This window comes from Caretta caretta, chromosome 3, assembly GCF_965140235.1.
Source record: "Caretta caretta isolate rCarCar2 chromosome 3, rCarCar1.hap1, whole genome shotgun sequence".
NCBI lineage: Eukaryota > Metazoa > Chordata > Testudines > Cheloniidae > Caretta > Caretta caretta.
The window spans coordinates 98,534,512-98,556,594 of NC_134208.1; the positions used below are offsets into that span (position 1 = coordinate 98,534,512).

The window sequence follows — 22,083 nt, forward strand, 5'->3', positions numbered from 1 at the left end:
CTATCAATTTGAGTTTTATTCTCTGGTTACTGACTTTCCAGAGCCATGTTAACGATATAATTAAGGAGATTTTAAAAAGCTTTAAAAATTCATTACTAAAGAAAGATTCCTTTTACCTGATTACTGTAAAAAGTTTCATATGAAACTGTCTGTTGAGAACACCTGAGCCAAGTTGTACTGTGATTGAAGGAGTCCAGCTGCATGATACATATCAGTAGACGGCTGTATGCACATATACTGTGTGCAAGACTCCTGTAAGACTTTCCTAGGTGAATGAAAAATTCTTAGATTATTTGCCTTTTTGGAAGGTGAGAGGTTTTTGTTCACTTAATCAACATGGGCTTAATAACCTTCCCTGTGGAAATAGCAATGAGAGTATGAAATGGGAAAGGAAAAGCATGACAATGTTCTCACCAAATTCCCCTTTCTGAAAATGAGGTTTGTGTCAGACGCAGTGGGTGTGCCCTGCAGATGTTAGGGATCCATTCACTAGAGCACAGGTGCCTAAACTGTGGCTCTCAAGGCTCTAAATCATGGGCCTTATGGGTAAACCATATTAAGAAGAAACTTTGTATTTGATAATGAACTGAAAATGTGATCCCTGAGCTGTGCCATGAGATTTTTAAACTGATGTGTCTGAATAGTTCCCATTACTATGGGGAGGGCCCAGGGTCTGTGGGAGCCCAGAGGAGCAGATTTCAGTTGGTTCTGCCTGAGCTTAGGGGAATGTCTAGCAAAGAAACTTTCGCCCAGTGGAGCCACCGAGGGTAGCCCAGGAAAGGAGAACGACGAGAAGCTGAGAAACTACAGTTATAGCTCCTTGGTTCTCTATCACAGCCCAGGTTAGAGCATCTTGTATGATGCCCTAAATTGTGCCAACCGGTTTTGGTCTCCAAGGGACCATATGCTAGCTGGGGATAGCTAAAGTGCAGCAAGTTGTGACCACTCACACCCCTTTTTCAAGGACTATAGGGAAGGCGAAGTGGAAGCTGGCAGTGCTAGCTCTATACTTCTGGAACTCCCCATCAAGGACTCTCCCCCTTGACCTTTTTGAAACAGCATGTTCAGCCCTCATGCCAAAAAGGTTGGACTATAGCTGAAGGGCCATCACTGTAGAGATAACCTATATACAATGTTTCCTGGGTCCCCTGGAGAACACTGCAGGGGCTTCTTCGGACAGCAGCTGCTGACCGGTCTCTCTTTAAATGATGGCTGTACTAAAATGTTACTACAGCATCTGGCCAAGTTACTACTAGCTTCCGTGGGTGGTGTGTGTGTATGAGATGCACACAGAGCACCCCTTCTTTCCCAAACCCTGGCCCCCACATCACATGTGGATCTCCAGATAAGGGTGGTGCAATGGATATGGCTAACTACCATTTCCATGAAAAAAGAGCAACTTCTGTATACACAGAGAATGCGGAGAAACAGCTTGGCCCTCCTTACTGTGTTTTTTTCTAAATGATGTGCATGCCCCAAGCAATGTTTGTGCTTGATGCATTATTATACATTTAAAACTAATGCAAGCAAGCTAGCATACCATACTAAGTGGGAGTGAGAGAGCTACCTAGAAATTCCCATATATTGTACTCAAATTGACCTGTTCGTTACTGGTAGCATTAGGTCACTGCAAATGAAGGTGGAGCTTGTTCTGATTGCTCATTTATAAATTAGCGCCCCTATAGCCCATTTCCACATCTCCAGAACATTGAAACCTCCTCTTCTTCCAAAGGGCATAGGAGCAGTGAATTAAGCGTCCCTTTCTGTTCGGGACTAAACTCAGAGGTTAAATGGGAATTACTCTTGCAATGCGCCAAAAGAGTGGCAATTTACATTCATATTGACAACTTCGAAAACAGGAATTTCAGCGAATTACTGATCAGTTATTTGAAGAGTGAGCCTTAAAGTACTGAGAAATACCAAGAGGTAAAGTGCTCAGATCCTGACGGCTGTGCAGATTAAACAACAGTAGAGTAGGAACCAGATTGTGGAGACAAGTTCCAGCACTGTCTATGCACTTGTGTTCATGAATAGGTATTAAATGAATAGATTGGCACCTTTAACTGCATCCTTCTACAGTCTGCAACCAAAAGCTCCTACATGTGCGTGAACTCTGTAGGCATTTTTAGGGTCTGTCATGATGCTGAATGACAAGACTCGGAGCGAGCATAAAGGGGATTCTTAATGTTGGTGTTGGGCACACAGATTCTGATTCTGAAGATCACAGATTACGGAAGATAGTTTGTGCAGCTACACTGTTACCAGACAGCATTTGCCTAGGATTTGGCCTGGGTTAAGCAGTAACAAAATGGATGGCTGACTACATTATAGCACATATAGCATATATAAGTAATGCTAAAAGCCTGGCCTGAACACAAACAACAAGGAAATGAAGAGTTATGGCAGAAAATGAATGCGGACACTGGCAAACTTTTTTCAGCTAGGGGATGGTACAGGGGGGTACAAGTTAGAAGGATTCTGTCAGCTTCCAGTTCAGCCTCTACAGTGTTTTTGAATAAAACAGCTAAATGTGGAGTTAGGTTTCTGCAATTCTGTCTCACAAAGCATACTGTATAGGAAGGCGTAAGCACACAAATATAACCTTTTGGTATGTCACCAGGCAAGAGCAGCATGCTGTGAAAAGGCTTGGAGACATTCTGGATACTAACATGTCCCCAGGCACTGCCAGATTTGCACTTTGCTTTGGAATTCTCATGTCTAGTAGGGTTTCAACGAGCAACATTTTACACTGCAGTAGGGCTTATCCAGTGGAGGTGCGTCCTATGGATCTACATTGCCAACCCCCAAGCAAGCAAAACTCGTGAGTCAGGCCCCCAAAGATAATGAGATTAAAAATATATTATCCTTGGGGTTCTTTTTATTTGCACTTTGTTCATTGAGCATTTAGAATACACTTGGGTCACGTTTTCAATCTTTTCTCCCCAACCACAAGAGCAAGAGACTTATTTATTTAAAAAAAGAAAGTGGAAATTCACATATTCACAAGACTTAGAAGCTGAGGTATTAAGAAAATCACCAAATATCATGAGACTCATGATAAAAATAGTGAGAGCTGGATAGGAACGCTAGATATTTGTTTCATAATCATAGAATATCAGGGTTGGAAGGGACCTCAGGAGGTTATCTAGTCCAACCCCAGCTCAAAGCAGGACCAATCCCCAACTAACTCAATGTCAAGGCTCTTCTTGTTTAAGAACTCCACGTGGAACTCTCATCGAAATCAAGGGAAATTCTGCATGCAAAGTGTGTGCAGAATCAGGCTCATAGCTTTTGTGGCTTTAAAATCATACGCTCAGATAACAGGCTCTTGCGTGCAATTATGTGGAGCTCATTCATTAGTACAGACCCGAAGAGTGATACAAATCCCACTTTTATAGATGGGCACTACAGCAGTGAAATTCAGATTCTGCTTCTGAAAGCAGGGTTTGATAATAGTAAAAAAAAAAAAAAAAGTTATATTAAGATGAGCACTGACAGTGTAAATGAACAGCTCTCAGAAAGGAATAATTAAAGATCTACTGTGTAAATACATAATTATGCACTTTTGTGCATCCATATTATTATCTCCAAAGTCTAACTGTGGACTCTTCTGCAATGGTTTCATTCTGGGCTTCTTAAAAAGCAAGTTGTTAGACATAATTGTCTTTTGAAGCCATTATGAGCTATCAGGTCTCAAGCTTCTATGACTCATCAGTTTGCACATCAGTGACCCTGCAGACTGTTACAGTCAGCTAGGTCATTGCTAATGTTGCCCTTAGATAGTAGGGCCACCAACTCAAATTATTATGACATTTCTGATGGAAAAAAATGTACAATGGGTGCACTAAATCCTTCTGAAATAAAGCCATGCTTTTAACTTTTCAGAAAAGAAATCTGGGCAATTAGGGCACATTATGAAATAATCACCTGTCAGACTGTGATTTGAAAAACAAAGCTGTTTAACTAAAGGAATAGCAATCTTAAAAATTCACTTGTAAATAAAAAGGGAATGTTAACAATTACAATTCAGCCACAATTTTTTTTAAAAATAATATCGTGTAAATTTTTTTCCCCCAGGCATTAGAAATGCCTTATACATCACTTATTAGCCCCCAAATTAACACTGACAGCTGGTATTCAAACTCCTGAAAATAGGTGATGACACATACTTTATTACAAAAGCAACACTTTGTACATGGCATACACAACAGAAACTGTTTAAGTGTCATTCCACCTCCGCGGAAAATGATGTATTATACCATACAAGATGTTTAATTGTTTTACCACAGAAATACATTTTAATCATCTCTGTTGTTCATATAGAGGCACACACAGTACACAGAAAATAAAATTACAATTATTAATATAATTGCCTATAAAAATTACAAGCAAGACTTTACTGGCAGCAAGGAATACCTTGAACTCCGTGTTCCAAAGTTGTTATAGAGCTATGTAATTTCACTGAAGGAAGCAAAGGCAGCTAACCTCTCCTCTGCCATACAGACTTCAAAGTTACAACCCAAAGAATTTTTTTGCAGTGCAAATTGCTTTGTAAATCCAGACTGCCCCCTTTCAACCCCAGAACACAGCAACAAACATGATGAGGAATTACTTTATATCAAACAAAAGATTACCCGCATCTGGGATGAACGCAGGAGACACAAAAAACAAGCCAAGAGGAGGAGGAGAAATATAATTCCTCCCTTTCCAAGAATTTAGAGTATTCAAAGTAGTTGTCATGGAATCACTGACAGTAATCAGAGCCACTACATGAAACTCTGACTCCTGACCTTTCTAGATGGTTTAAGAGTAGAAAGTACCTGGGACATCACCCTATTGAGGGAGATTTCAGAGTAGCAGCCGTGTTAGTCTGTATTCGCAAAAAGAAAAGGAGTACTTGTGGCACCTTAGAGACTAACCAATTTATTTGAGCATAAGCTTTTGAAAGCTTATGCTCAAATAAATTGGTTAGTCTCTAAGGTGCCACAAGTACTCCTTTTCTTATAGAGGGAGATTGTCAGCAACTCACCCTTTGAAGAGGGGAATCCTAAAATATGTAATCACCAGATGAATCCTAAAGGAAACATTGCTTAGTGCTAGAGGCCATGCAACTTACCATAAACAAACATAAGAACATAAAAACTGCCATCCTGGGTCAGACCAATGGTCATCTAGCCCAGTATACTGTCTCCAACAGTGACCAGTACAGAAGCTTCAGAGGGAGTGTACAGAACAAAACAAATCCAACTAGGGGCGGAGCTCTTCGTGACCTGCTGCTCACAAACCGGGAAAAATTAGTAGGGGAAGCAAAAGTGGATGGGAACCTGGGAGGCAGTGACCATGAGATGGTCGACTTCAGAATCCTGACACAAGGAAGAAAGGAAAGCAGCAGAATACGGACCCTGGACTTCAGAAAAGCAGACTTTGACTCCCTCAGGGAACTGATGGGCAAGATCCCCTGGGAGAATAACATGAGGGGGAAAGGAGTCCAGGAGAGCTGGCTGTATTTTAAAGAATCCTTATTGAGGTTACAGGGTCAAACCATCCCGATGCGTAGAAAGAATAGTAACTATGGCAGGCGACCAGCTTGGCTTAACAGTGAAATCCTTGCTGATCTTAAACACAAAAAAGAGGCTTACAAGAAGTGGAAGATTGGACAAATGACCAGGGATGAGTATATAAATATTGCTCGGGCATGTAGGAATGAAATCAGGAAGGTTAAATCACACCTGGAGTTGCAGCTAGCGAGGGATGTTAAGAGTAACAAGAACGGTTTCTTCAGGTATGTTGGCAATAAGAAGAAAGCCAAGGAAAGTGTGGGCCCCTTACTAAATGAGGGAGGCAACCTAGTGACAGAGGATGTGGAAAAAGCTAATGTACTCAATGCTTTTTTTGCCTCTGTCTTCACGAACGAGGTCAGCTCCCAGACTGCTGCACTGGGCAGCACAGCATGGGGAGGACGTAGCCAGCCCTCTGTGAAGGAAGAAGTGATTCGGGACTATTTAGAAAAACTGGACGTGCACAAGTCCATGGGGCCGGATGCGTTGTTTCTGAGAGTGCTAAAGGAATTGGCGAATGTAATTGCAGAGCCATTGGCCATTATCTTTGAAAACTCATGGCGATCGGGGGAAGTCCCAGAAGACTGGAAAAAGGCTAATATAGTGCCCATCTTTAAAAAAGGGAAGAAGGATGATCCTGGGAACTACAGGCCCTTCAGCCTCACTTCAGTCCCTGGAAAAATTACGGAGCATGTCCTCAAGGAATCAATTCTGAAGCACTTAGACGAGAGGAAAGTGACCAGGAACAGTCAGCATGAATTCACCAAGGGAAAGTCATGCCTGACTAATCTAATTGCCTTCTATGATGAGATAACTGGTTCTGTGGATGAGGGGAAAGTAGTGGACGTGTTATTCCTCGACTTTAGCAAAGCTTTTGACACGGTCTCCCACAGTATTCTTGTCAGCAAGTTAAAGAAGTATGGGCTGGATGGATGCACTACAAGGTGGGTAGAAAGTTGGCTAGATTGTCGGGCTCAAAGGGTAGTGATCAATGGCTCCATGTCTAGTTGGCAGCCGGTATCTGGCGGAGTGCCCCAAAGGTCGGTCCTGGGGCCGGTTTTGTTCAATATCTTCATTAATGATCTGGAGGATGGTGTGGATTGCACCCTCAGCAAGTTTGCAGATGACACTAAACTGGGAGGAGTGGTAGATACGCTGGAGGGTAGGGGTAGGATACAGAGGGACCTAGACAAATTGGAGGATTGGGCCAAAAGAAATCTGATGAGTTTCAACAAGGACAAGTGCAGAGTCCTGCACTTAGGACGGAAGAATCCAATGCACCGCTACAGACTAGGGACCGAATGGCTAGGCAGCAGTTCTGCAGAGAAGGACCTAGGGGTGACAGTGGACGAGAAGCTGGATATGAGTCAACAGTGTGCCCTTGTTGCCAAGAAGGCCAATGGCATTCTGGGCTGTATAAGTAGGGGCATTGCCAGCAGATTGAGGGACGTGATCGTTCCCCTCTATTCGACATTGGTGAGGCCTCATCTGGAGTACTGTGTCCAGTTTTGGGCCCCACACTACAAGAAGGATGTGGAAAAATTGGAAAGAGTCCAGCGGAGGGCAACAAAAATGATTAGGGGACTGGAACACATGACTTATGAGGAGAGGCTGAGGGAACTGGGGATGTTTAGTCTACGGAAGAGAAGAATGAGGGGGGAATTGATAGCTGCTTTTAACTACCTGAAAGGTGGATCCAAAGAGGATGGATCTAGACTATTCTCAGTGATAGCAGATGACAGGACAAGGAGTAATGGTCTCAAGTTGCAGTGGGGGAGGTTTCGGTTGGATATTAGGAAAAACTTTTTCACTAGGAGGGTGGTGAAACACTAGAATGCGTTACCTAGGGAGCTGGTGGAATCTCCTTCCTTAGAAGTTTTTAAGGTCAGGCTTGACAAAGCCCTGGCTGGGATGATTTAGTTGGGGATTTAGTTTAGTTGCTCTGGGCAGGGGGTTGGACTAGATGGTCTCCAGAGGTCCCTTCCAACTCTGTTATTCTATGATTCTATGAAATGTGGAGAGATCCACCCCTGTCTTCCACTCAAGGCTTCTATCAGTCAGAGGTTTAGTGTCACCCAGGGTTACATCCCTGACCATCTTGGCTGATAGCCACTGATGGACCCTATCCTCCATGAACTTATCTTATTCTTTTTTGAACCCACTTATACTTTTGACCATCACAACATTCCACAGCACTGAGTTCCTCAGGTTAATTGTACATTGTGAGAAAAAGTATTTTCTCTTGCTTGTATTAAACATGCTGCCTATGAATTTCATCAGGTGACCCTGGTTTTTGTATTGTGGGAAAGGGTAAGTAACACTTTTCTATTATTTTTTTCTACACCATTCATGATTTTATAGACCTCTATCATATCCCCCCATAATCATCTCTTTTCTAACTTGAACAGTCCCATTCTTTTTAGTCTTTCCTTGTATGGAAGCTGTTCCATACTCTTGATCTTTGCTGCCCTTCTCTGAATCTTTTCCATTTCCAATATAAACTTTTTGAGATGAGGTCAACAGAACTGAACACAGTATTCAAGATGTGGCTGCACCATGGATTTATATAGTGGCACTATGGTATTCTCTGTCTTTTCTATCCTTTTCCTAATAGTTCCTAACATTCTGTTTGCCATTCTGACCGCTGCTGTGCATTGAGCTGATGTTTTCAGAGTACTATTCATGATAACTCTAAGATCTCTTTCTTGAGTGGCAACAGCTAATTTAGAACCCTTCTTTATATATGTGTAGTTGAGATTATTTTTTCCAATGTGCATTTCTTTTAATTTATCAACACTGAATTTTATCTGCCATTTTGTTGCCCAGTAACCCAGTTTTGTGAGATCCCCCCTGTAACTTTTCACAGTCAGCTTTAGACTTAACTATCTTAAATAATTTTATCACCTGAAAACTTTGCCACTTCACTGTTCATTCCTTTTCCAGATCATTAATGAATATGCTGAACAGCACAGGTTCCAGTACAGGTCCTTGGGAGATGCCACTGTTTATTTTTGTCCATTGTGAAAAACGACCATTTATTCCTACCCTTTGTTTCCTATATTTTAACCAGTTATTGATCCAAGACACAACTTTCCCTGTTATCCCATAACAAGTTAGTTTCCTTAAGAGCCTTTGGTATCAGACCTTGTCAAAGGTTTTCTGAAAATACAAGCACGCTATATCCATTGGATCACCTTTGTCCACATGCTTGATGACACCCTCAGAGAATTCTAGTAGATTGGTGAGGCATGATTTCCCTTTACAAAAGCTATGTTGACTTTTCCCCAACAAATAACGTTCATCTATGTGTCTGATTTTTGCTAGCTGCTTGTTTAGGAGGTTAGGCACTGTGTGGCAATTACAGGTCCATGAGCCTAACTTCAGCATGGGGCAAATTAGTAGAAACTATAACAAAGAACAGAATTATCAGTCTTCAAAACCAGCTGTCAGTATCCTGGATTTTTCCTAGTCCAGCTACAAGACAGGATATAGTACTGACAAAGCATTTGTTGCTCTGTGTTGCCAATTCATGGGATTTTATCATGAGTCTTGTGATATTTGGTGTTTTTCTGAAAGGCTCAACTCAAGGGTTCATATGATTACATGAGAATCTTGGCTTTCACTGAAAACCTCATACATTTCTAGCCCTGATGGCTGTAGAGAAAAGCTTGACAACAGCAAACCTATAGGCTCAAAACCCCAGAGATCCAAAGAATCCACAATTTAATGTTTTTAAACATCTCATGATTTCGGGGGCCTGTCTTAATTTTTTTTTAATGTTTTTAGTTGACTGTGCTCAAATGAATGACCTTCTCAGCTCATCTTTTGTCCTGACAAGGCAAGTACATCCTTCAGAATTTCTCTGCAAGATTTGGTACTGCTGAGGCCCATGCTCTTCTTCTGTCTCCAACAAATTGCAGGGGTTAATGGAAACACTCTAAAGTAGCTCAGGTCTTCTCCCTCAGAGACAACTCAAAACTCTGCTATCAGTATCTATTCCTCCACCTACAACCGTAAGCATTTTTGTAGAGTCCTTCAAGGCCCTGTCCTCTCCCACTGCTGGTGAAACAACATAGGCTGTGACTTGACCACAGGTGGAAAATGACACTCAGCTGTACATCTCCTTTATATCAAACTCAAACAGCCTAGCCAAAGAAGCACCTGGAATAAGAGCAGCTGGCTAGAGGTGAATCTAGGCAAGTCTGAGGAGGTATTGATAGGAGGAGGAAACAGCTCTGAAGAACTTTATTCCTCTGTGACATCCTCTGCTCTTGAGAGTATCTGCTATCAGATTGTTAAATTGGGCCACAATCTTGGGGTCTTTTTGCATTCCTTAGTGCTATTAGATGCCAAATTAAAAAAAACCCAACCTACTTCCATCTGTGACTGGCTGGAAGATTGAGTAGTATCTAATCAGACACAAATCTGGTCATGGTGACCTTCATGCTTGTTTATTGCCATTTATATATAGGAATGAAACCACATGCCCTCAAAAAAACCTCCAGCTCGTGCAAAACACAATAGCCTGTTTGCTTAGCAACAAAGGTTGCCATGAAACACCACTTCAGTCCTCCCTTCTGCACCGATTCCCCATTGATTAGAGTCCGGTTCAAAATCTCTGTCTTGATATTCAAAACATTCCACAGCAGCTGAGAGATTGCCTCTCTCCATGCTCACGACCACGACTGATAGTTAGGTTTCATTGAAACAATGAAACTGCCAACCAACAGGAGAAGGCAGAACTCAGGTGCTGGACCTAAGCTATTGCAAGAAATAAGAATGTCCATGGACCCAGCCACTTTCTGAACCAACTGCAACACTCATCCTCTGACTTTACTTTCTCTTATGTTTCTTCTCACACACACACTTTTTCCCCAAGACAGGGGTTTCTCAACCTTTTTCTTTCTGAGCCCCCCCCCCCCCAACATGCTGTACAAACTCCACGGCCCACCTGTGCCACAAGAACTGGTTTCCTGCATCTAAAAGCCTGGGCCAGTGTTAGGGGGTAGCAAGCAGGACAATCGCCTGGGGCCCCCATGCCACAGGGCCCCCCATGAAGCTAAGTTGCTCAGGATTTGGCTTCAGCCCCAGGTGGCAGGGTTCAGGGCCCCAGGCTTCAGCCCCCAGGTGGTGGGGCTTTGGCTTTATGTCCTGGGCCCCAGAGAGTCTAACGCTGGCCCTGCTTGGAGGACCCCCTGAAATCTGCTCGCAGCCCATCAGGTGGCCCTGGACCCCTGATTGAGAACCACTGTCCCAAGGGATATCCTAAAACCTAAATCCTAAGAACTAATTGAGCTATTTCATCTACAGACTGATGAAAGAAAAAGGTTGAGTGACTTATTTCAATTACTTGGAAAGTCCTCAAATACTACAGTGATGGAGATCAGATTAGATAGAGAGTCTGAGGGTTTGTCTACACTTAAAATGCCGCAGTGGCGCAGTTGCAACACTGCATTACCGACCTACATCGGGAGGAGTTCTCCCGTCGCTGTAGGTAATCCACCCTCCCAAGAGGTGATGACTATGTTGACAGAAGAATTCTTCCTTCAACCTAGCACCATCTACACTGGGGGGTTAGATTGGCTTAACTATGCTGCTCAGAGGTGTGGATTTTTCATATGCCTGAAAGATGTAGTTAAGCTGACAATTTTCTTTTGTAAACCAGGCCTCGGTAACTATAATTAGGTAAAAAGAAAAGGAGTACTTGTGGCACCTTAGAGACTAACCAATTTATCTTCATGCAGTTGATAGATTTCCACTCCATACGGCTAAATGCAGTGCCTTGCATAATGACAGGTTTCAGAGGAACAGCCGTGTTAGTCTCTAAGGTGCCACAAGTACTCCTTTTCTTTTTGCGAATACAGACTAATTAGTCTCTAAGGTGCCACAAGTACTCCTTTTCTTTTTGCGAATACAGACTAACACGGCTGTTCCTCTGAAACCTATAATTAGGTAGAACTTTAAGATATTGTTGTTAATAGAAGGTAAAGATGAATTAGTATTTACTGCACACAGGCTTGTTATAACACAAGACAATCAGGATTGTACTGTGAGTAAGCTTGTATTGTGCAGAATGCAGAAGTAACAGATATGAATTTGCAAGTGGATCTGTGGTCCCTTTGGCTGCATGTGCTCACAGTAGTGGAGCATTTAGTTGTTTTGTCTGGAGGATGAAATTAGCTGCTTTGTTCTGGAAAGGGCTGTGAGCTGCTACTTTCTCAACCAGCCTCCCAGAGGGGAAAAACAACTACATCAAAAGAGGCAATTATATATTTAACAAAAGCTTCAAACCCATAGGGCAGCCAAAAGAAATGAAGCTAACTACAATATGCGAATATTGTATTATGATGTGTGTTAGGTCCCTGGCAAAACAGATTATTCAAATGGCTTTTACGCTTTTAAATCTGGGCTTAGGGTTTCCACTAGTTGTGATCTGATTAAAACATGATTGATTTGGAGGAGAAAAGTCACTGCATTGGAGGAATGCCAAGTGCCCTCACTGATCAGGTGCTAAAAAATATTTATATTGTAGTGAACCAAGAAACTGATCTCTGCAAAAAAAGAAACATACATTTTTAAGAGAGTTAAAATTGAGAACAAATGTACTCAATTCTTCAGGGACACAGATCTCAAGAAAACATGCAGAGCCCCAGCTCAGTTGCCCCCCATTTATCATGTAATTTACTTTTGAAAACACACAGGGACAATCCACAGTGTGCGGCTTCATTATGAGCAGTCATCACTGACATGCTCAGTGAAAAGAGCCAGATATGACTTCTCCTCTCCTCTTTAAAGTGAAAGGATTACATGCAGAAAACCTGATGGTGTGACTTTAATTAATGAAGCAATATCACTGGCTTCAGCTTAGTCAATCAACAGAGGATATCTTATCTACCATACATAACACAATTAATCAGATTCATTTTTCTTAAAAGATATGGAGAAAATTTTCAAACTTGGAACCTAAAGTTAGTCTCCTACATCTTTATTTAGCAACCAAAATATGTTTTGAGATATTCATCTTTTCAGATGTGATGTTCTGAGCACTCGTAGCACCTCTGAAAATCAGGTGCCAAATTTTAGGCATCTAAAACTGAAAAAATTGCCCCCATTAACATCTAAGGAAACCTCAATGTATTAAATATGCCAGGCAGATATATCTGTTAATTACGAGTAAGAAATATGATTCTCTCTTTTCGTCTGACCACTAAATATTGAAGAGCCATAGTTCTTAAACGAAAATTTGGGGTAATCCACTGCAACGACAACTACTACTCTTGTTGCAACAGAATGTTGTCAAAAATACGGGATTAGAATTTCATTGCCTCTACAAAGGATTTTATGAATCTGCATGCATACATCAATGTTTAAGAAAACGAAGGACAAATGAATATGAATAACAGAAGTCTTTACCTAGCACCAACTCACCATATATTAATTTGAAAGGTGGAATGACTGGGAAAAGAAGTCAGTTAGCTATGTTAAATAACTGTAGGGCAGATTCAATAAAAATGCTATCTGGTTCCTGCAGAACAGATAAAAACGTATAAGGCAGATTTCAAATAAATTACTTCAAAATTAGAAAAACATGCAAATACAAACAATCTTCTTGGATGTAAGAAACGACTAATAATTTATCAATAGAACGATGGCTAGAATGCAGGGGAAAAACAAGAAACAAAAATGTAAATCTTGACCTTTCATGCTAAGGTTGCTTACGAGACTACTTAGCTTTTTCAGTACAATGAATATGATATGTAAAGGATAAGGTATCAAATTTCACTGTCCTTATTAATTCACCAAGCATTTAAGAAACAACCATTCTATTATCTCAGACCTCTTCTGTAGACAGAACAAATGTTTAATTAAAAAAAAAAAGGTAATGTGGAGGCACAGGTGGTGGACAGAGGTTGACCTATACAAGCCTTTCATTTTTGGAAACCTAGGTACAAATTTTACCTTGAGTCTCAAGTAAAAGTAAGTTTGGAGTTATGTGGTGCCAAAATTATTTCAAAAGGTTTCCCCAAAGTATTTCATCTCAATCATTCCCATGCGACATTCCGTTTAAAATAATTTCACCTATCACCATAATATATAAAATGCCCTATTCAAACTGCATCAATCTCACTGCCTCAAAGTGTGTTAGTCTGCGGAAGAGCAAAATAGAAAAAGGGAAAATAGCAAGGAAAATCAAGAAAACAAAGTGTCTGAAAGAGAGAGAGGTAGAAAGAACAGTATTAGAGAAAAAGAGAGATGTTAGACTAAAGGGAAAATTTCAGGTGAAACAGAAGAAAATGTGAAGTAGAGGAAAGGAAAGAACAAAAAAAACCCCAACATCCTGACATAATAAATATTTCATTAAAAAACATAATATATTGAAAATCAATAATATAATCATAGGTTCATTGTAAATGTCAGTTTGGGCAGATACCGTTTTGACAAATGTCATCATAAGAGATTAATGTTTTGGAAAGTTATGAACATGCAAAACAGTGAGCTACAATGGAAACTGTTTTGCAACCCTATCTCAGCTTGACCCCTATCAGAACCATCTGTTCACCCTTTATAGTCAGTTTGGTTTTCTAAAACCATAAGAACCTAATGAGGCAAGTACTCTTTGATTAATGCAAAGTTATATACACTGCAGTATTTGTTATATCTGGACCTATCAGAGAAGGAGACAGAGGGAGCTGATAGAAAACAGCTGTCTGTTGTGGAGACTTTTACTGTTCTGGCAGCAAAATTGAAACCAATTGCACTGAGGAGGGGAGACAGGACATCACATTCCTCCTCTCTACTTTAAAAATCTTCCCAAATATATATACACATCATCATTTACATGTTTAACATAAACCACTATATAACCGAACTAAAAGTTGTGAGTCGACTGCAGGAGACTCTCAACTTGCAAGGGATTATTCTGCGCTGGAATAACAACTCACTAAGTAAACAATTTATATGTACAGGAGCACAACTGGCTTTTGCACTTTCTTGGGATAATGTAGTGATGGTGGTACGGCAGTGACCTGGACAAGAAGAACAGTTGGCTGTAAGAAATCAACGGGATCTGGTACCAAAGTTTCTTCCACCAAGTCATAAACTTTAGGAGTTGTAACAGGAGCAGGTCTGATCAGAGGAACAAAAAGTCCCGTTGGAACAACCCTGGACTCCGGTACTTGTTGAGGCTGCAAATGGACAAATATGTTGTTTCCATAAAATGCCATCAAATAGTTTTACCACAAATGAAACAGGTCCCATGCATTTTACAAATTCTCCAGATACCCATTTAATTCCACAACTGCAGCTGTGAATCCACACTAAGGGTACGTGTCCACAGCAACTAGACACCGGTGGCTGGCCCATATTAGCTGACTCGGGTTGTGGGGCTGTTTCATTGCTGTGTAGACTTTCAGGCTCGGGCTGGAGCCCAGGCTCTGAGACCCTCCCCCCCTGCAGGGTCCCTGAGCCTGGGTTCCAGCCCAAGCCCAAAAGTCTATGCAGCAATGAAACAGCCCCACAGCCAGAGCCCCACGAACCTGAGTCAGCTGCAACGGGCCAGCTGCAGATTTTTCTTTGCTATGTAGACATACCCTAAGTTTCCTACTTGAAAAGAACAATGATGTGTCTCACATCATCCATCAATTTGCATTGCTTGGGATCAGGCTACATGGGAGGCAACACCAGGTCGTGCCAGGTACCAACAGTTACACAAAGATTGCTTCAAGAAAAAGAGTTGCAGGTGTCTCCTGGGGAGTAGCATGTGGTGCATGCTTGTAGACAAGCAAGAAATTGTCCAATTTCTGCTGATGACTCAAACTAGACTCATTAGCTCTTAAGGCATACTTAAGTGTTTGTACAAAGCCTTCCGCTAGTCCAGTTGTAGCATGATGGTGTTAGGATAAAGATATTCAGGCCTGTCTGCAAAGGCCTGTACTTTAAGAATTTAGGTGTATTCTTATCACTTGGCTAGTTCTAGAGGTATAAAAGAAAGAATCAAAATCACTGTTTGCTGGTGTAAGGGCCTTCTCTTACTCTGACAGTCTGAGGCCCTGTTCTTAGGCTAAGGCCTTTGGCTAAGCAGCAGAGGCAGCCATGAGCTAGGAAGCGAACAGTCACATCCCCACATTCCAAACTAGTCACATTGAAATAAGCTGCTATTGGGCTGTTAGGCACTATCAGGACAGAATTTTATTCCTATCACCTCCAGAGAAAGGGAAGTGCCTAGAAAATGTAAAAGGAAACTTAGTTTGATAGCATCCTGTCTGGCAAGAACTCACTTATCAATAGCTGGGATGTGAAATCCTCACTTCTGTATTGTTTTGTCATTATAGTTCCCACTTTGCTATTGTTTGTCTGTATAATCTCTGTCTGGTTCTGTGATTGTTCCTGTCTGCTGTATAATTAATTTTGCTGGGTGTAAACTAATTAAGGTGGTGGGATATAATTGGTTACATAATCATGTTACAATATGTTAGGATTGGTTAGTTAAATTTCAGGAAAATGATTGGTTAAGGTACAGCTAAGCAGAACTCAAGATTTACTATATAATCTGTAGTCAATGAGGGAGGAAGTGAGTGGGTGTGGGTGGGAGGATGGGTGGGGGAGGGAGATGGGAACAGGGAATGGGGGTAAGAAAACTGGAATCATGTTTTGCTAAAGGGGGAAATGGGAACAGGGAATGGGAGTAAGGAAGTTGGAATCATGTTTGGCTAAGGGTAGGAATGGGAACAGGGACACAGGTGTAAGGCTCTGTGGTGTCAGAGCTGGGAAGGAGGATACTAAGGAAGGAAACTGGAATCATGCTTGCTGGAAGTTCACCCCAATAAACATCGAATTGTTTGCACCTTTGGACTTCGGGTATTGTTGCTCTCTGTTCATGCGAGAAGGACCAGGGAAGTAAGTGGGTGAAGGAATAAGCCCCCCAACAGATGGTAAGGAATCAAACTCCATTTGAAGCTAGGAACCTCTGAAATCTTCAGAACAGAATTGAGGTCATTTGTCATTCACCAACTGTCACGGTAAACCAAAATGGATAAACAAGGTACAAAGATGTCCAATGGTCTTGGTAGCTGAAGTAGAAATAATTCTTAAAACTTCTGGCCATTTCAAACGGGCATCGACTACGACCAAAAACACATAACTTTCTAATGGTCCGGCAAAGTCCCTGTGAATGTGTGCCCAAAGAGCCACATCCAAAGATGTAGGCAAGCTGGGCCAGGATCATGCTGAATTTGCTCACACTGCAGTACAGCATTTTGCCTTCCTCTCAATGTCTTTGCTGATCCCTGGCCACCAGACATGACTTCAGGCTATGGCCTTCATCTGTACAATGCCAAAATGACCTTTGTGAAGAGCTTCTAAAATCTGAGATTGAAGTGATTTTGGAACGATCACACACATTGTCCACCAGATTCAATCATGAGTCACAGATAATTCATGCTGATGTGACACCAACTGTGTAAATTGGGGATTCTTATGATCCAACACTGTACCATGTACCACCATTCTTTTCACAAGAGAAAGTACATCATCCATAATCGTTTCCTTCTTGATATCTGTGATAGTAATGGGTAGCCGATCTATCAAATTGAGATAGAACATCTCGTCCAAAGTTTCTTTGGGTTGATGAGAGCTTGTGTTATCCAGGGTCTTCTGAACCCAAAGCTATGGTAACTAATCTTTGTTTTCCAGGTGGTGTTAGAAATAAATCAGTGGGGGACACAGCATCTCCATCTGATGATTGGTACACACAAGAGTGCTTTCACTTAAAAATCCTTGGGTTTTTTGCATCTAAAGCACACATCAAAAATAGCAATAGTCTAGTGCATCCCTGATCTAGTTATTATCTCAAAGTCTGAGATAGTGTCGAGTGGTCAGCAGCAGGTTTCCAGTGGCCAGTCTTCTTTTAACTGCTGGGGAGTTGGGTGTCCGTCTCCTAGCTCGTAGAAATCCTGTCAAACTTCTTCCCCAAGCTTCTCCAAAGTGCACACACTAACTAATCTCCTTTATACTCAAAACAAAGCACATACTCATAACTCATAGTAACTCCTAATAAGCTAACAATTTACCTTGCAACAACTCATAACTCCTACTTATCAGCAAAGCAACTCCCAGCGAGAAACTTACAAACACAGACAACTATGCCCCAGGTCAGCCATCCACACTCCCTTCCATTCTCATGAATCTGCCACTTTATCTATTCTTATTTGCAACACTGTGCAGCTGTTTTGTCCACCTAACCAAAGGCCGAATTATTACCGACTATGTGATGTCCTTGCTTCCGGTTTAGGGTGGCTGAGTACACAAAATGTCTGCAGTTATGTCAAATCCAGTTCTCTCGTAACACTTGGGCCTGGCAGGTGTGACTGCCCATCAGCATTCCCCTGCTGAGTCCCTTTATAGAACTGAATTATTAGAATGAGCTGAAAGTAGCAATGCCCATCATTTTGGTTTTGGTCCAAAAATTAAGAACAGGCAAGGTAAAATGTCTATCGTACAGATAGGTATGGAACTTCTGAATTCTGAAGATAATGCTGAGAGCTTCTCGCTCTATTTGTGCACAGTTCTCAGATGTACTGAGTGTTCATGAAGCAAAGGCAATTGGTTTCTCCACGCCCTCAGGAAAAATGTGAGAAAGAATTGCATCCACTCCATTTGGGGAAACAACGCAAGCTAATTGCAGTGGTAGTGAGACATCAAAGTATGCAAGAACTTTGGCTGATGTAAACAGTTTCTTTGCTACCTTAAATGCACGCAAACACTCTTTAGTCCATTTCCATTTTTCCTTTGCTTGTAACAGGCCATGTAAAGGTACCAATACTGCTGCCAGATTAGGCAGAAATTTACCATAGTATTTAAACAGTGCTGAGAATGAACATCACTGTGACATGTTCTTGGGGGGGGGGGGTACTTGATGAACTACCTTCTTTTGCTCCGGCGATTTCCTTAAGCCTGTGTCACCAATTTGAGGTATTCAGATGAAGGTTTGAAAAACTCACATTTGTTTCAACATACTCTCAGTCCATGATCTTCCAAACATTGCAAGACAGCATCCAAATTTTGAGGATGATCCTCTGATCCTTTCCTGTAACAAGGATGTCATCTAAATCAGAATCTCATCCATGGCTTCCTGGAACAGGGAAGTTGCCGAAAGGCAAATGGTTATAACAAAATTAGTCCTTTTGTATATTGACCATGAGATATTTGCAAGATGATGGATCAGTCTCCATTTGTAGGTATGCATTGAGAAAATCCAATTTGCTGAAACACTGTCCTCCACTAGGAGTAGCAAACAAATGTTCAGTAAGCCCTGGTCTACACTAGGACTTTAGGTCGAATTTAGCAGCGTTAAATCGATGTAAACCTGCACCCGTCCACACAATGAAGCCCTTTATTTCGACTTAAAGGGCTCTTAAAATCGATTTCCTTACTCCACCCCTGACAAGTGGATTAGCACTTAAATCGACCTTGCCGGCTCAAATTTGGGGTACTGTGGACAAAATTCGATGGTATTGGCCTCCGGGAGCTATCCCAGAGTGCTCCATTGTGACCGCTCTGGACAGCACTCTCAACTCAGATGCACTGGCCAGGTAGACAGGAAAAGAACCGCGAACTTTTAAATCTCATTTCCTGATTGGCCAGCGTGGCAAGCTGCAGGTGACCATGCAGAGCTCATCAGCACAGGTGACCATGATAGAGTCCCAGAATCGCAAAAGAGCTCCAGCATGGACCGAACGGGAGGTACGGGATCTGATCGCTGTTTGGGGAGAGGAATCCGTGCTATCAGAACTCTGTTCCAGTTTTCGAAATGCCAAAACCTTTGTCAAAATCTCCCAGGGCATGAAGGACAGAGGCCATAACAGGGACCCAAAGCAGTGCCGCGTGAAACTGAAGGAGCTGAGGCAAGCCTACCAGAAAACCAGAGAGGCGAACAGCCGCTCCGGGTCAGAGCCCCAAACATGCCACTTCTATGATGAGCTGCATGCCATTTTAGGGGGTTCAGCCACCACTACCCCAGCCGTGTTGTTTGACTCCTTCAATGGAGATGGAGGCAATACGGAAGCAGGTTTTGGGGACAAAGAAGATGATGATGATGATGAGGTTGTAGATAGCTCACAGCAAGCAAGCGGAGAAACCGGTTTTCCCGACAGCCAGGAACTGTTTCTCACCCTGGACCTGGAGCCAGTACCCCCCGAACCCACCCAAGGCTGCCTCCTGGAACCAGCAGGTGGAGAAGGGACCTCTGGTGAGTGTACCTTTTAAAATACTATACATGGTTTAAAAGCAAGCATGTGAAAGGATTACTTTGCCCTGGCATTCGCGGTTCTCCTAGATGTACTCGTAAAGCCTTTGCAAAAGGTTTCTGGGGAGGGCAGCCTTATTGTGTCCTTAATGGTAGGACACTTTACCACTCCAGGCCAGTAACACGTACTCGGGAATCATTGTAGAACAAAGCATTGCAGTGTATGTTTGCTGGTATTCAAACAACATCCGTTCTTTATCTCTCTGTGTTATCCTCAGGAGAGTGAGATATAATTCATGGTCACCTGGTTGAAATAGAGTGCTTTTCTTCAGGGGACACTCAGAGGAGCCCATTCCTGCTGGGCTGTTTGCCTGTGGCTAAACAGAAATGTTCCCCACTGTTAGCCACAGGGAGGGGGGGGGGGGGTTGAGGGAGTAGCCACGCGGTGGGGGGAGGCAAAATGCGACCTTGTAACGAAAGCACATGTGCTATGTATGTAATGTTAACAGCAAGGATTACCCTGAAAGAGTGTAGCCACTGTTTTATAAAATGTGTCTTTTTAAATACCGCCGTCCCTTTTTTTTTCTCCACCAGCTGCATGTGTTTCAATGATCACAGGATCTTCTCCTTCCCAGAGGCTAGTGAAGCTTAGAAAGAAAAAAAAACGCACTCGCTATGAAATGTTCTCCGAGCTCATGCTGTCCTCCCACACTGACAGAGCACAGACAAATGCGTGGAGGCAAATAATGTCAGAGTGCAGGAAAGCAGAAAATGACCGGGAGGAGAGGTGGCGGGCTGAAGAGAGTAAGTGGCGGGCTGAACAGAGGGCTGAAGCTCAAATGTGGCAGCAGCGTGATGAGAGGAGGCAGGATTCAATGCTGAGGCTGCTGCAGGACCAAACCAGTATGCTCCAGTGTATGGTTGAGCTGCAGCAAAGGCAGCTGGAGCACAGACTGCCACTGCAGCCCGAGTAACCAACCGCCCTCCTCCCCAAGTTCCAAAGCCTCCACACCCAGACACCCAAGAACGCGGTGGGGGGGCCTCCGGCCAACCAGCCACCCCACCACAGAGGATTGCCCAAAAAAAAGAAGGCTGTCATTCAATAAATTTTAAAGTTGTAAACTTTTAAAGTGCTGTGCTTAAAGTGCTGTGTGGCATTTTCCTTCCCTCCTCCACCATCCCTCCTGGGCTACCTTGGTAGTCATCCCCCTATTTGTGTGATGAATGAATAAAGAATGCATGAATGTGAAGCAATAATGACTTTATTGCCTCTGCAAGCGGTGACTGAAGGGAGGAGGGGCGGGTGGTTAGCTTACAGGGAAGTAGAGTGAACCAAGGGGCGGGGGGTTTCATCAAGGAGAAACAAACAGAACTTTCACACCGTAGCCTGGCCAGTCATGAAACTGGTTTTCAAAGCTTCTCTGATGCGTACCGCGCCCTCTTGTGCTCTTCTAACCGCCCTGGTGTCTGGCTGCGCGTAACCAGCAGCCAGGCGATTTGCCTCAACCTCCCACCCCGCCATAAACGTCTCCCCCTTACTCTCACAGATATTGTGGAGCACACAGCAAGCAGTAATAACAGTGGGAATATCGGTTTCGCTGAGGTCTAAGCGAGTCAGTAAACTGCGCCAGCGCACCTTTAAACGTCCAAATGCACATTCTACCACCATTCTGCACTTGCTCAGCCTGTAGTTGAACAGCTCCTGACTACTGTCCAGACTGCCTGTGTACGGCTTCATGAGCCATGGCAGTAAGGGGTAGGCTGAGTCCCCAAGGATACAGATAGGCATTTCAACATCCCCAACAGTTATTTTCTGGTCTGGGAATAAAGTCCCTTCCTGCAGCTTTTGAAACAGACCAGAGTTCCTGAAGATGCGAGCGTCATGCACCTTTCCCGGCCATCCCACACTGATGTTGGTGAAACGTCCCTTGTGATCCACCAGAGCTTGCAGCACTATCGAAAAGTACCCCTTGCGGTTTATGTACTCGGCGGCTTGGTGCTCCGGTGCCAAGATAGGGATATGGGTTCCGTCTATGGCCCCACCACAGTTAGGGAATCCCATTGCAGCAAAGCCATCCACTATGACCTGCACATTTCCCAGGGTCACTACCCTTGATATCAGCAGATCTTTGATTGCGTGGGCTACTTGCATCACAGTAGATTTGCCCACTCCAAATTGATTCCCAACTGACCGGTAGCTGTCTGGCGTTGCAAGCTTCCACAGGGCTATCACCACTCGCTTCTCAACTGTGAGGGCTGCTCTCATCTTGGTATTCATGCGCT

At 42.8% G+C, this 22,083-nt stretch overlaps 1 protein-coding gene across 14 annotated transcripts in view; it reads right to left on the minus strand.

The window, feature by feature from the left end:
- The window catches only part of PTPRK (protein tyrosine phosphatase receptor type K), a 615,152-nt gene that overhangs the window by 51,392 nt on the left and 541,677 nt on the right, over positions 1 to 22,083 (minus strand). The window lies entirely within an intron of this gene.